Here is a 13,071-nt window from a genome sequence, read left to right on the forward strand (position 1 = left end):
ACCAACCTGGCCAACTTAGGGAGACCCTGTCTCTATTTTTAAAATTCAATGTTATAGTGCATCAAACAAATCTGTATCATAGAAACTGAACTTATCAATTATATAAATCAATGTATAGTTTAGTATGATTCAATTTATAATGTGATCTACTTTAATAGGACAAAAAGCTATTATATTACATCTACAAGATGGTTTAATAACAATTCATCAAAAATGAAAGTTTTACTCAGTTTATTTAATTCAGACTAAGTCAAAAAAGAATAGCTTGAGCTTTATGATTATGAAAATATTTTTAAAATTATATTACACTAGGGTATACTGGGAAATGATTTGTTCATGTTTATACTTTAAGTACTAATAAAATTAAGATAATATTTGTAGAAAAACTTTAAGATCATTATCAACTTTAATAAATTTGTTATTTTCCAGCTTTCCAGTCAGAATAGTAACTTCCAGTGTGAGTTATTTAACATTCTATAATTTTTCTACTTAATTATATGAGCATTCAAAAATTTCAATCCAACACAACCAAAAAAGAGAATTTTAGACCAATATCCTTGATGAACATTGATGCAAAAATCCTCAATAAAATACTGGCAAACAGAATCCAGCAGCACATCAAAAAGCTTATCCACCATGACCAAGTGGGCTTCATCCCTGGGATGCAAGGCTGGTTCAATATACGCAAATCAATAAATGTAATCCAGCATATAAACAGAACCAAAGACAAAAACCACATGATTATCTCAATAGATGCAGAAAAGGCCTTTGACAAAATTCAACAACCCTTCATGCTAAAAACTCTCAATAAATTAGGTATTGATGGGACGTATCTCAAAATAATAAGAGCTATTTATGACAAACCCACAGCCAATATCATACTGAATGGGCAAAAACTGGAAGCATTAACTTTGAAAACTGGCACAAGACAGGGATGCCCTCTCTCACCACTCCTAATCAACATAGTGTTGGAAGTTCTGGCCAGGTCAATTAGGCAGGAGAAGGAAATAATGGGTATTCAATCAAGAAAAGAGGAAGTCAAATTGTCCCTGTCTGCAGACGACATGATGGTATATCTAGAAAACCCCATCGTCTCAGCTCAAAATCTCCTTAAGCTGATAAGCAACTTCAGCAAAGTCTCAGGATACAAAATCAATGTACAAAAATCACAAGCATTCTTATACACCAATAACAGACAAACAGAGAGCCAAATCATGAGTGAACTCCCATTCACAATTGCTTCAAAGAGAATAAAATACCTAGAAATCCAACTTACAAGGGACGTGAAGGACCTCTTCAAGGAGAACTACAAACTACTGCTCAAGGAAATAAAAGAGGATACAAACAAATGGAAGAAAATTCCATGCTCATGGGTAGGAAGAATCAATATCGTGAAAATGGCCATACTGCCCAAGGTAATTTACAGATTCAATGCCATCCCCATCAAGCTACCAATGACTTTCTTCACAGAATTGGAAAAAACTACTTTAAAGTTCATATGGAACCAAAAAAGAGCCCGCATCGCCAAGTCTATCCTAAGCCAAAAGAACAAAGCTGGAGGCATCACACTACCTGACTTCAAACTATACTACAAGGCTACAGTAACCAAAACAGCATGGTACTGGTACCAAAACAGAGATATAGACCAATGGAACAGAACAGAGCCCTCAGAAATAACGCCACATATCTAAAACTATCTGATCTTTGACAAACCTGACAAAAACAAGCAATGGGGAAAGGATTCCCTATTTAATAAATGGTGATGGGAAAACTGGCTAGCCATATGTAGAAAGCTGAAACTGGATCCCTTCCTTACACCTTATACAAAAATCAATTCAAGATGGATTAAAGACTTAAATGTTAGACCTAAAACCATAAAAACCCTAGAAGAAAACCTAGGCATTACCATTCAGGACATAGGCATGGGCAAGGACTTCATGTCTAAAACACCAAAAGCAATGGCAACAAAAGCCAAAATTGACAAATGGGATCTAATTAAACTAAAAAGCTTCTGCACAGCAAAAGAAACTACCATCAGAATGAACAGGCAACCTACAAAATGGGAGAAAATTTTCGCAACCTACTCATCTGAGAAAGGGCTAATATCCAGAATCCACAATGAACTCAAACAAATTTACAAAAAAAAAAACAAACAACCCCATCAAAAAGTGGGCAAAGGACATGAACAGACACCTCTCAAAAGAAGACATTTATGCAGCCAACACACACATGAAAAAATGCTCACCATCACTGGCCATCAGAGAAATGCAAATCAAAACCACATGAGATACCATCTCACACCAGTTAGAATGGTGATCATTAAAAAATCAGGAAACAACAGGTGCTAGAGAGGATGTGGAGAAATAGGAACACTTTTACACTGTTGGTGGAACTGTAAACTAGTTCAACCCTTGTGGAAGTCAGTGTGGTGATTCCTCAGGGATCTAGAACTAGAAATACCATTTGACCCAGCCATCCCATTACTGGGTATATACCCAAAGGACTGTAAATCACGCTGCTATAAAGACACATGCACACGTATGTTTATTGTGGCATTATTCACAATAGCAAAGACTTGGAACCAACCCAAATGTCCAACAATGATAGACTGGATTAAGAAAATGTGGCACATATACACCATGGAATACTATGCAGCCATAAAAAATGATGAGTTCATGTCCTTTGTAGGGACATGGATGAAATTGGAAATCATCATTCTCAGTAAACTATTGCAAGAACAAAAAACCAAACACCGCATATTCTCACTCATAGGTGGGAAGTGAACAATGAGAACACATGGACACAGGAAGGGGAACATCACACTCTGGGGACTGTTGTGGGGTGGGGGGAGGGGGGAGGGATAGCATTGGGAGATATACCTAAAGTATAATAATAATTTTAAAAAAAAGAAAAAAAAAATTCAATCCATTTTCTTTAAAAAAACTTTTCATTAATTTAAGTTAAAATTATTTTAATGAATGCTCATGCTATATTGTCTTAAATAAGTGTTTAAATATTGAGAAAACAATTGCCAGCAACCTGTTAATGTACTTTTTAGAAATTAAGTATTGTATATGCATAAATATCAACAGTAGGACAGTCATTTTCTTAGATAGTAGGGCCCATAGCAACAGCATTACCTGCAGACTTGTTAAAAATGAAAATTATCAAATGCCAGCCCAAACTACTGAATCAGAATTTTTGGAGGTAGGCCTCGGAATCTGTGTTTTCATTGAAGTAGGCTATAGTTTAAGCACCACTACAAGTAAAGTATTGCAAATGCAAAAACATTGAAATGGAGAAATAAGAATAGTTATTATCTGTAAACTGAGTCTTCTGTTGAAGTAGCACTTTCAACCTTGACTACACAGTAGAGTCACCTGGGTAGCTTTAAAAAATTCTGATTCCAGGAACACAGCTCTAACCAAGTATGTGAGACTCTTTGAGAAGTGAACATCAAATATTTTGTAAAGTAGCCCAGGTTATTGTAATGTACAGCCAAATTTGGGAAGCAATGCATTTATAGAGTGAGCTCTTGGAAGAGAGTATCTTTAGAGCTCTAACAGATTTAAAGGGCTTCATTTGATATCCCCTCAAAAGGTGGCTCTAAGGACTAGGGCCACCTTTGAGGGGATATTGAATGAAGGTGTTTTAAGGCAGAGAAGTTATAGGACATTGCCTAGGGCATTCCACATCTCTAAAATAAACAGGAATTGTCAAAGTTAATGCATGCCTGGATTTTTCTCCATTTCCCACAATTTACAGGAAAAAATTATCAGACATCTGAGGGACATAGCTATAACAGAAAGATAATGCGCTGCAGTCTAAACAAACCAGAATAGAGAAGCTAGTTCAATATTGTAACATAATCATAATAAATATGTTCAAAAATGAAGAGAGTATTGATAGCATGAAGGGGAAACAAGAAGTTATAAAGAACAAAGCAGAGATACTGAACATAAAAATAACTTTTGCTTCCTTCCATTCTCCTTTGTTACAGCCTCCTTTATTCCCCTGGACCATTATTGTTAATAAGAGTTTTGGTTCTGAGTTGTTCCAGAAACCTCCTTCTTCCTCTCCCTCCTTCCTCTCTTCGTTGTCTTTTCATTTCTAATTTTTTTATGCTTGCTCTGTAGACATTAATGGAACAAATTAATTATTCCATTACTTCACATATACCTATCCAATGTATTACAGAAAAATTAAAAAACTAATAGACAATATTTAAATTGAAAATATAAAACAAAATGAGTTAGATTAAGTCAAACTATAGTGATCATTGCAGAATTCAAGTATGATTTAACTCACTAATTAAAATATAAAAATTATCAATTGGTTATCAAGAAAAACACAAGTAAGACTCTTTTGTTTAGGAGAGATATGTATAAAATAAGATATATAAAGTTCAAAGCAAAAAAAAGTGGAAAAGTGTCAGACTAATATGAAGTAAAGGAAATCAGAGTAACAATTTTAAGGACAGACAATATAGAGCTCAAAGTGGAAAACACCTATCTATATATCTGTATCCATATCTGTATATGAACATTATGCTTGTTAAAGCAAAAATAGATCAAGAAGATGTAACATTTTTGAATACACATGTTCTTAATAATAAAGCCTACATATATTCAGATGAAGCAACATTTGAAAGACCTATAGAGACAAAATGAAAAAGTCAACAAAGGTAGTTGGAAACTGTTCCTCTTACTTCCAAAGATTCCCGCCATTGCCCTGGTCATAATCCGAGAACTTGTAAACCCTTCTCCCTTGACAGTAGAGGGTGCTAAAAGGACACTGCAGAAAATGGAGGTATCTGTTTCTGGTGCAGGTGTCTGTTTCTGGTGCAGGTATACTTTTTCTTCTTGTGACAGGAGTGATGGTTTATCATGCAGAACTCCAAGTAGTTAATTTAAGGACATGCAACCAAGACAAGTTTGGAATATTGAAGCATCTTTGTTTCTCCTCCTCTCTCTGGTCAAATTAGGATAGGAAATAAGTTGCGCAGTTTCATAACCACTTTACCTCCCTACTCTATGAATTGCTATCATTACTAGGAAGATAGATCTCCAGATATGGTGATGGGTAAATGTTGACATTTCTTCTTCTCATGATTCCTATAAGTTGGCCTGTAATTAGAACAATCTTAGCAGCATGCTGCTTAAATAATTTTTATTGCTGTTACTATAGACAATATATTATGTTGTTATGAGTATTTAAAGGGGTTTTCAAGGGTATTTCCAAATATTAAACAGATTTTTCACCTTACAGACTGATTTTAGAAAGTAGTCCTCCTGTAAAATGCAAATCCACTCCAACTTTATGAATGAAGGGAGTCTATTATTCTCTGTTTTTGTGCCATATTACTCAGTTTTGATGTCAGAGTTTAGTTAGATTTGTAAAATTAATTTGAAAGCAATTTTAATATATGGTTTTAAATATTTAGATGAAATGGCATAAAAAACAAAGCAGATCATTGACTAATTTTTCCATTTATTTAAAGTAAATTGGTTTATTTAGATTTCATACATGTTTAAAATCAGCTCTGGTAGCATATGCTATTACATATCTTGTAAACATAATATAATTAATATAAATAATATATATTTTATTTAATTTAAAATAATTTTGCTCCTTATGACTGTAGTCTTATTTTCATCTGTCATTGTATTCTTATTACAATTGCTAATGTTCTTTATTTTTTTGAGTTATCATCTCACCCCAGTTAAAGTGGCCTATATTCAAAAGACAGGCAGTAGCAAATACTGGTGAGGATGTGCAGAAAAGGAAATCCTTACACTGTAGGTAGGTATACAAATTAGTACAGCCACTATGGAGAACACTTTGGAGGTTCCTCAAAAATCCAGAGAATTAATTTTCAAAATGTCTTCTATGAATTGTCAAAATATATTTTATTGCGTTGAAGTTATGGAATATTGCCTTTATAGTTACCATTTGAAAATCTTACTGAGATTTTCTTGGTGGCAAAAGAAGTAATTTCAAAAGTGATATTTGTAAATTTTAAAAGAATATATATTCATACCATGGTATAAAATTATACGAGTATTCAAATCTCTTGTAACATTTTCTTGGTCTCCATAGTTTATCAAATTCTGAGACTAATTATTATCTCCTAAAATGAATTATTTTTGGTGGGAGTGCCTGATAATCTTTTTTTCTGATATACTTACTTTACATATTTTGCTGCTATATAATAGAGAAACTGTATTTATAAACATAAATATTTATTTTTATATTGCTTTGAAATGAAAGATATACATTTGTTTCATTAAAGCACTTTTTCTTGAGTCGTGTCATCGAATATAAAATTTTCATCTATGAAATATTTTTGCCTTTGTCTATTTTAGTTTTGTATATTTATTTACTTATTTGCTTATCTTTCATTTTTTTGTTGTTATAAGCTATATATACCCAGATTTGCTTCTTTTCATTTTTCTTTAATAAACAGTTTTTAAACATTAATTTACACTTACTGTTAAACTTGTTTTATTTATCCTAATCAAGTATATATTACGTGTTTATTAAGCTTTCTTATGGTTTCCTCTCTTGCTTTTATGAATTTTGCTAAAATAAGAGTATTTCTTTCATCTATTTCCTTTGGTGATTTGAATATTTTGTGTCACATTTGTTTTTTCCTAGTTATATTTATAGCTATAAATGTTGAGAAGTGTAATGCTTTTCTGATCTCCCAGCTACTGTATAAAATTAGTTTTTCTATCTCTAGAATCTGTTATGCTCTATTCTGTATTTTAAATGCTCTGAAATGTTACTAGGTAATGCTGTGGTGGGAGTTTTGCATGTGTCATTGTCACACTGTAATTTATTAAAAAGCTAATTATTATGATTATCTTACTTATATCATTTTCTAGGATCTCAAAACTTTATATATGGATTTTGAACATTTCTCTTGTTTTCTCACTGTGGCTGTGAATCAAAGATTTCAACCTGAGCCTTTTTGTGCAAAAAGTTGTAGACAATAAGGCCTCTACAGAAAAGAGAGTAGGGTTCTGAAAATGAAGACCTGACTTTTGCCCAGACAGCCTGTCAGTGTATTTGGAGACAGACCCATAAGCAACCTATCTGAATATAAACATATCAGTGATGAAAAGAGATAGAGTATATTTTCAGTCAGGAAACAAAATAAGGACAGAAAGAAGATCATGAGCAAGGAATAAGTGAAGGTATAAAAGTGACTAGTATGCTCACACACCAATGAGGGTAAATCTAAAGTCAAAAGAGCATGGGGCTGAATGGCAAGGGATATAACTAGACATTATATCAGATATGTGAACAAGAAGATTGGGAGTTTGGACTTTCTCTTGTACGCAATTAGAATAACTAAAAAACTCTATTAAAGGCAATGAAATAAAAAACTTGAGTTTCCGTCTGATATTTCAAGTAATGTGTGGAAGAAGACTTAGATAGAGGATGTATCAGAAAGTCTGTGAACAAGGATAGTGGAAGAAAAAAATAGAAGCAGGAAATTTATTTTAACAGTTTTTGGCACCCATTTATCACAACTCAGAAACAAACTGAATGGTGTTGGAGATGGAGTGGTAAAGATGTATCTTAGATTTCAAGTATGATGGCAGGTGGATGCTAAAGTTATTAAACTGAGCTTTAAACAAACTAAAAATGCTGGTTTTACGGTATATAAAATTACTTTAGGAAGCAGTAGAGTTTAGCAATCAGATAGACTTGCATCCAAATAACTCTATTACCCTTATTGGCTTGTTGACATTGTGCACATTACTTAATCAATTCTGATTCTCACTTTTGGTCATAGTACACATGGACTTTGGGTGTCCACATTCTGAGTATAGATGACTGAGCATATGTGAAGGTCAAAGCAAGGGTTTCAATCAGGAGGCAGACTAAGGATTCAAGGGGAGTACACACATCATTTTTACATAGTAAAAATTGTCTAATCACAATTTGATTCTCAGTTTTGTCCACAGTAAAAGACATGGAGTAATTTCCTGTCAAGGGGTATTTATGCAGATTAAAATGAATAATGTCTGTAAACTATTTTACCATTTCTATCATTGCCATTATTATTAATACTACTTCTATTTTGGGGGCATAATATACTTGAGGTTTCTATTGGAGAATACATGAATGAGTTTCATGGGTGAATTAAAATTACCCTTACATTCAGAAGAAAATTTAATAGTGGAGAAGTAATTTTGTACATTTGTATCATGGAAAGAACTGTAGAAAGATCATAACAAGGAAAAAGATGGTCATCTGTGGGTAACAGAACAGACAAAAAAACTAATGCTCAATCAGCCAGATAAATAACAGTAAGTGATAAGAAGGAAAATCATAATATTATTGCCAGTTAAGCCAAGAAAGGAGAGAATTCGAGGAAGACAGATATCACAAAGAAATCAAGGCAGATTAAAAATTAAGTCTATTTGACAATCCAGAGGTCAGTTCCAAGCAGTTTTAATCGAATACCAGAAGGAAAAACATAGTTCAGTGAGTTCAAGACAACAACGAGATACCACTACAAATCTACTAGAATGCAAAAATCCAGAATACTGATAACACTGAATGCTGGTCAGGATGTGGAACAACAGGAACTTTCATTCATTGCTCACAGTAATGCAAAATGCTACAGCTACTTTGGAAGGTGGTTTGGCAGATTTTTATAAGCTAAATATACTCTTATCATGGGATCCAGCCATTGTGCTCCCTGGTATTTATCCAAAGGAGTTAAAAACTTATGTCTACACAAAACTCTGAATGTTTTTATAACAAAAACATGTTTATAGTAGGTTTTCTTCATAATTCTCAAAACTTGAAAGCAAAGAAAAAAGTTCTTCAGTAGGTGTACAAATAAACTGTGGTACATCAAAATAATGGAATACCATTTAACACTAAAAAGAAATGAGTTATCAAGCCATGGAGAAAACTTAAATGCATATTACTGAGTGAAAGAAGCCAGTATGAAAAGTCTACATACTATATGATTCCCACTATGTCAAATTCTAAACAGGGCAAGACTATGGAGACAGTAAAATGATCCATGGTTGCCAGGAGTTAGGGGAAGGGAGGGATGAACAGGCAGAGTATGGAGGATTTTTAGGGCAGTAAAACTACTATGTATGACACTGTAATGGTGGATACATGTCATATAAATTTGTCCAAACCCATAGAATGTACAATACTAAAAGTGAACCTCAATGGGAACTATGGACTCTGGGTGACAATGATATGTCAATGTAGATTAATAAATTTTAACAAATGTACTACTCTGGTGGGGATGTTGGTAATGGTATGCACAGCATATATGGGAAATTTATTTGCCTTCTCATTGTTTTTGTTGTTGTTTTTGCTGTGAATCTAAAACTGCTCTAAAAGATAAAGTCTATTAAAAGGAAAGAAAATACTCACTGAAAGGCAAAAGACTGGAACAATGGGTATAGATTACTGTTAAGAGTCTGTGTTGGAAGAGGAGAAAGAAGCAGCTAAAATATATCACCTTTCTGTCCACATTCTGAGTATAGATGACTGAGCATATGTAAAGGTCAAAGCAAGGGTTTCAGTCAAGAGGCAGGCTAAGGATTCAAGGGGAGTAGTAAATACATAATACAACCACTGAGGAGAATGGCAAAGGAAGTCAATAAGAAAGGGCAGACCTACCTCATTCATAGAAATGATCATGCAGTTTTATGCTCAAGCCAAAAAATAAATAGATCTATATCCAAATAAGAATTTGAATAATTTCTCAATATACAGCTCTGTACTTTATGTTTCCTCTGGTTTCCACTAGGGTATCCTGTATAAAATGTGTACATCATTTTTGGGGCATTGGCAAGCATCAAAAAAGCCGTTAAGATATTATTCTGAATTTTTCAACTTTAAGTTTATTTTCTCATATCATTTCTTATGACTCTCCATCTTCTACCTGACTATCCATGTTCCCAAATAATTCACATTTCACAAATCTATTTCATTTATGGCTACAGGTGCATATATTTTTGGAATGTTGTATTACAAAATAGAATTTTTGGAATGTTGTATTACAAAAATAGAAAAAATTAAGTCCGTAAGTGCTCTAGGTCATAGAAGCAGATTAAAAAACAGCATATGTAACACCCAATATTATCTGTTTTCTGCCACTGCCAACCGACAGAGCAGGCTAAAGAGCAATTACTGTCCTTACAGTCATGCTTGCAAAATGCACCACCTAAAAATAAAAAATAAAAAACATATAAATAAAATCAATGTATTATTTGGCTTGTTTACTCACTGGCCAAATATTTACTACATAGGATTAAATTTATTTTTGCAATTTTATTACCAAGTAAAATAAAAATACCAATGAAGGAACATAAAAACCCATTAAGTACAGGAATATTTGTGAACTATCTTCTTCATTTAATTCTAAATCAGTAAAATTACTTTACCCAACAATATTAAGAGACATGTAAACTGTGATTGTGTTATTGGACATTTCTATTATGATTTTGTCCTTGCTGGATGCTACATTTAAAATGGCATTTGCAGAGCTAATTTAGAGCACATAAAACTGCACTTACCGATATTGAGCTATAATGATGTAAAAAGTTTCGATTCAGTAGTCATGTCATATTTGGTCAATAGCTAGCAATTGCCATTAGTAAGAAGTGAAGCACCTACAAGATGGCCAAGTCAGTAAGAGAAGCAAATCAGAGGGAGATGAAGTGATCTGTAATGAGCAGAGAAAAATCAATAAGGGAAAAAAGGGCCTATCTTAAAATGAATGAAGACACCAGCTAATATTTGTACTACATTTGTTCCAGTTACTCTGAGCAATAAAGCTCAGCACAAAAGTATTTCTCTATTGTTCTAATGCTCACTGATTTTGAGCCCATCCTAAATGTTATACAATCATTGTACCTAAAAATATATTTTAAAATAGGTGTCTTTTTTTTTAATGTTTTTAAAGAGGCAAACTTAGAGCGAGGTCTGCAATATGTAAAACACTCCTTACAATAGCAAGCCAAAAACATAACTGTCATTCCAGATTATATCACTCCTACTAGCCTAATTTAAACTGACTAAAGCATAGTACGGGAATTGTCAGCTTGGTGTATAAGTTAGCCTTGGGACTAACTAAATTTAATACTCTGTCTTGAAGCATATTGTAAACTTCTCAGGAAAACATCAAAGAGGAGTTCTTAAGTCCTTGAAGAGTTAAGCTATTTCATGAATTCCAATAGGATAAATATAAACTCTGAAAAGAATGCAGACTGTGACACATTAAAGGTGTAGGTACAACTACTCTGCCATTCTGCTCAGCTCCTCGTATTAAGAAAACTACCTCAGCTTCTGCTTAACAATAGGCTTTTCTAGTAAATCCATTGAATTAGCTGGAGTATACACAAAAACAAGGGAATTCAGAATTTTAGGAGGACATTCAGTTTATCTCTTCACTGCTCAAATATACTGTTAGTTTATGTTTGCCAAGGATGAGAAAGTATCACGGAAATATCCAGAACTCAAAAGTGGAAAGACAATTTATGTATAGAATCATCTTTTCTAAAGATGGTACTTTTGGAGAGGGCAGGTAAAAAAAGTAAGTTTTTTTTTTTACCCAGTGATTTTAACTCAAGTTTTTGAATGTCAGGTCAAAAGCTCTGTGTTATCCATATTTAAATAGATGTCCTACAACCCTTATTGTGAATTGTACTAGGGCTGATGTGTGCAACCAATTAAATATGGCAGAAATGAAGTATGCCACTTCTGAGCTTAGGTTATAAGAGATTATAACTTGCTGCTTGATTCCTCTCTCTCTTAAATCATTCCCTCTTGGAAAAGCCTCTCTTAGATCACTTGATCTTGGGAAAGCCCTATGGCTTGATATACATGGAAAGGAACTAAAATCTTCTACAAGTAGCCACATGAGTAAGCTTAAAACAGTTCCTGCTGCTTCAGCCAAGCTGTAGAAATGAAGCCCAGCCAAAAGCTTGACTGCAACCTCATGAAAGACCCAAAGCCAGAACCATTTGATTAACCTCCTTATGAAATACTGTCAAAGACCATGTGGCATTCTTGTCTTAAGCCACTAAATTTTGTATTAACTAGTTATGTGGTAACATACAAGTAATATGGGTGTTTTTCAACTGCATTGGAATACAATCTTTTTATTTATGAAATGATTGTTTTCTAAATAAGTGATATAAAATATTATTTTAGCTTATCCCTAATCAAGTGGGAGTTATCCCTGGGATAAAAATATAGTCTAATATATGTAAATAAATAAATGTAATACACTACATTAATAGAACAAAAAATTATATAAACATGCAGAAAAAGTAGTTAAAAAATTCAACATCTTTCATGATAAAAATTATCAATAAATTAGGTATAAAAGAAATGCACCTCAACACAATAAAGGCCAATTATCATAAGCCCACAGTTAACATCATACTCAATAGTCAAAAGCTGAAAATCTTTCCTCTAAAATCAAGAATATCACAAGGATGCTGATTCTTATCACTTCAATTCAATGAGTGACTGAAAGTTCTAGCCAGTGCAGTTAGGTAACAATACATAGGTAAATTTCATCCAAATCTGAAAGGAAGAAATAAAATGGTTTCTTTTAAAGATGACATAATCTTATGTACAGAAATTTCTCAACTCCACCATAAAACTGTTAGAACTAATAAGCAAATTTAGTAAGTTGAAGAATATGAAATCAATATACAAAAATTAGTTACATTTTCATATACTAACAACAAACTATCTGTAAAAGAAATTAAGAAAGCAATCCCTTTCCAGCAGCATCAAAAGGAATAAAATACTTAAGAATAAATTTAACCAATGCGGTGAAACATCCATAAAATAAAAACTTTATATACAATAAAAATCAATATAAACATTGATTTAAAAATTGAGGAGGACACAAATAAATGCAAAGATTTCCAATTTTAATGGATTGGAATAATTCATATTGCTGAAATGTCAATACCACTTGTATTACCCTGTTTTTGTGCTGCTGTTAAAGACATACCCGAGACTGAGCAATTTACAAAAGAAAGAGGTTTAATTGGACTCAAAGTT

The 13,071-nt window shown here is 33.0% G+C and overlaps 1 long non-coding RNA gene across 4 annotated transcripts in view; it reads right to left on the bottom strand.

Annotated features, from left to right (window-relative positions):
* The window catches only part of LOC134761414 (uncharacterized), a 127,657-nt gene that overhangs the window by 64,408 nt on the left and 50,178 nt on the right, over positions 1 to 13,071 (bottom strand). Inside the window, exon 3 of one of the 4 annotated variants that reach the window (XR_010140004.1) lies at positions 10,566 to 10,661. The exons of the other annotated variants lie outside the window; for them this stretch is intronic. This is a non-coding gene — a long non-coding RNA (uncharacterized LOC134761414). The remainder of the gene's footprint in view (positions 1 to 10,565; positions 10,662 to 13,071) is intronic. 4 annotated transcript variants of the gene reach the window in all.

This window comes from Pongo abelii, chromosome 4 (assembly GCF_028885655.2).
Source record: "Pongo abelii isolate AG06213 chromosome 4, NHGRI_mPonAbe1-v2.0_pri, whole genome shotgun sequence".
NCBI lineage: Eukaryota > Metazoa > Chordata > Mammalia > Primates > Hominidae > Pongo > Pongo abelii.